The sequence below is a fragment of the Triticum urartu genome, chromosome 1 (genome assembly GCF_003073215.2).
Source record: "Triticum urartu cultivar G1812 chromosome 1, Tu2.1, whole genome shotgun sequence".
In the NCBI taxonomy this organism is placed as follows: Eukaryota; Viridiplantae; Streptophyta; class Magnoliopsida; order Poales; family Poaceae; genus Triticum; species Triticum urartu.
Genome location: NC_053022.1, coordinates 395,239,030 through 395,242,636, shown reverse-complemented (window position 1 = coordinate 395,242,636; position 3,607 = coordinate 395,239,030). Strand labels below are relative to the sequence as shown.

Genomic DNA, 3,607 nt, shown 5'->3' with positions numbered 1-3,607 from the left:
AGTCATTACAAATAACATGGCATTTTTCAGTACAGCTAATAGGGCAGATTCAGTACAAAGAACACGGCAGATTCAGCATAAACAAGATGGCAGATCTAGTATACTTGACATGGCGGATTGAGTATAATTAACATGGCAGACCCAGTATATTTACCATGATAGATTCAGTATAAAATATCATGGCATATTTAGTACAAAATAGCATGGCAGATTAAACACATATAACATGGCAGATCAAGCACGCACAACATGGCAACTGCAATTACCCATTCAATGCATTTTCCTGCAACTTCTGATGCCCCTCAAGAGTCAGTCTCCCATTTCTAGAAAAAAATTCACAACATCTAGGTTACAAAACAAAATGTCCCCAAGGACCATGTCATAGCGCCCCAATTTTTGCTTATGGATTACCCGTCCCTTTCTTTGTTTTCTTGTGTTTTGCTTGAATCTCCAATCCCGATTTGTACCTTATCTCTTTTGGACGCCCCTTTGTGATGGAACGGGGCGGGTTCCTGACCTGGGTTTGTGTGCTTGCTGTTCCAGATCCTATCTTCGAGTTTTCAGATGATGGCCCCGTGGACGAAGGCACACTTGATGTGCGGGGGAACCTGTGTAAGGCTTCCTCAGCTTTCCTCTTCTTCATCTCATCAAGCTCTCTTTTCAGGGCCTTCTTGTGTTTTTCTGCGACTCTCGCTGTCTCATCACTCTTGCACGCTTCATCAATTAGCTCAACATAGTTCTTTGTCAGCACAACGTGCCTCACGGCTTCCATGGTTGACTCAGGTTTCTCGTCATGCACAGCCAGAACTGCATTTGTTGTCTGCGGTGCCAACGCGTCGTCAGCGTCCCAAGTCCATCGCCGCCTTATGAAATGGTGGGGCGTCCGTGTCACAACGTTCATGTCCATTACTTTTAGTATGTGACAGCACACAATGCCGTCTTGTTCAAACTTGCAGCATTGGCAATAGTATTCACCTTGGCCGATCAAGGCTTTCACGAAGTAGTTCCTTCCTTTGTCCGGGTCTTCAGGTTCTGAATCTGATATGCCCAAAATAGAACACACCTTGAACGTATGTTCGTCCACCTGGAAAGCCATGAACATGCTGGCACGCTTTATTTCTTCCTAGAATCTGCAAGTTTTGTGTGTTTTCTGTTTTGTAGCACCTTATGTTGTCATGGAAATAGAAATACATTTTGTTTGAACATGGCAATTATAGTACATTGAACATGGCAAATATAGTACCTTGAACGTGGCAAATATAGTACATAAGACATGGCAACTGTAGTACATTAGACATGGCAACTGCAGTACATTAAACATGGCAACTGCATAACATTTTTCAACTGGCCATCGTCATTTCCACAACAACATTCCCAATGGAAGCACATTGCATAAAACATGGCAACTGCATTTTATTAAACATGGCAACTACAGTTGAGTAAACAATGGCAATTGCATTTCAGCAAACATGGCAGTTGCATTTTAGTAAACATGGCAATTGCATTTCAGTAAATATGGCAACAGCATAACATTTTTCAGTTGACATTGGCATTCGCATACCATCATGCGCAATGGAAGTACAGTGCATTAAAACATGGCAACTGCATTTTATTGAACATGGAAACCGCATCCGGGTAAGCATGGCAAACAGAATTTCCATTGAAGGCAACTGCAGCTGAGTAAGCATGGCAAACAGTATTTCATTAAACATGGCAACCACATATCATGGCAACTGCATTGCATTCTATATGGCACCTACTGCCTTCATGCTTTGCGCAAATAAGACTTGTAACACAACTGACTTACTTGTTAAAGATCTTGTTGGTGTATATCTTGCTCATTTGCCTCTCCATCGGTAAATACGTTAGCAATTTTGGCTATTTTAGCGCGGTGTTCGCTTCTTGCTGTAGCTCAGATCCCAGTATTTTTTGTTGCAAAGCTGTGTACTGCTTGGCAAACTGTAGCAATGAGTTGCCAGGGCTCACGTACCGCTTCAAAACAGCATTGAACCCCTCGCTACGCTACGTAGTCTGCAGAAACGGGAAGAAGCACTGCATGAAGTAGGCCGGCACCCAGTACATTCGCTTCTCCCACAGGCTAGCAAGAGTCTCGTTGTCTGTGACTTGATATGTTTCAATCATGGCCATCCAGCTCCTTTCAAACTCCTCCACCGTCAAGCTGTGGTCCATGCACAGTTCGAATACCTTGTGCAGCTCTGGAAGGTCAGCAAAGAACGGTCCTAGCGTCTCCTCAGCCTTCTTTATAATGTGCCACCTGCAGTGCCTGTGCACTGCCAATGGAAAGACCTCCTCTATGCTTGCACGCATGCTAAAATCCTGGTATGTTATTATGTTCATCGGAGCAAGTCCATCCATGCACTCCAAGAAGGTCTTGAACAGCCAAACGTACCCATCCGTGTCTTTGTTCCGAACGAGCCCGAATCCGACCTGCAACGACTGATTGTGGTTATTTATTCCTATGAATGGAGCACATGGCATCTTGTACATATTAGTGAGATAGGCCGCATCGAATGAAATGCAATCTCGGAAATGTTTGTAGGCTCTCCTTGCAGCACCATCCACCCAATACATGTTCCTGACATGGTCCTCATCGTCCAACCTTATCCTGTAGAAGAAATCTGGATCTTCCTTTGCTTTCTCATCGAAATAGGCCATTGTGGCCTCTATGTCAGCCAAATTGATCTCTCTACGGTACTTTGCCTTTAGGTTTGTGACGTCAGCTGGTATGTAGGGCATGCTACTCAGAGTCCCTTTTTTGCTGTGGATGAGTGATAGTATCTGGACCATTCTTGATGGACCTACGTTACAATCATGTAGCAGCTTTATGAATTTCTTCTCGAGGGGGGTGAATCCTCTATGGGCGGTCAGAAATTTTACTAGGTCGAACTTCTTTATGAGTTTGTGGTTGTGCTCGTCAAAATATTCAGTGACCACCCACTGTGCTCCATCTACGTTTAGCTTACACCGGACAGGGCATTCGGTCTTGAGAATGATACCTCTCTTTCATTCCGGAACGACAGGTGCAACACCTTTTCCCTTCTTGTTCCTTCGTGCCTTGTGGCACCTCATCTCACCTCTGCTGTACTTGTTAGTTTTCTTAATTTTCCTATGGTATTCGGTGTTGACCGCAAACCCATGGAACTTTGCATATGTCTGGTAGAATTCCGTTGCTTCTGCGAACGATTCAAATCTCTGCCCAACGTACGTGGCTGAGGTACCATGATCTCCGATTGCCCACCATCTTCATCCTCTTGTGCTTCATCATCAGTTTCATCATTCACTTCAGTATCGGCGGCAGTTTCATCTACTTGAGTGTTGCCGGTGCTTGTGTTCAAAGGGGTGCCTGTCGGCATTGCTAGAATGATTGCCATTTCCGACTCTGACTCAGCATTGTTTGCGGCATGATTGTTGGCTAGCTGGTGGAACGCGTCTTCCGTGCGCTCAGAGCTCCCGCCAGTAGATGTCCCCGCGCCGCTGTTCACTATAGTTGTAGGCCCTGTAATAGAAAAAACAGGTACGAGCGTAAGATTTTGCTTGAATAACATGTATATTGTAACGGACCACATCAACTTCAAGCGATTTGGCT

General features: G+C 44.7%; 1 pseudogene; it reads right to left on the bottom strand.

Annotated features, from left to right (window-relative positions):
- Window positions 1-262: 262 nt before the first annotated feature.
- On the bottom strand, window positions 263-2,676 carry LOC125532881 (annotated as a pseudogene).
- Between the last annotated feature and the right edge of the window lie 931 nt (window positions 2,677-3,607).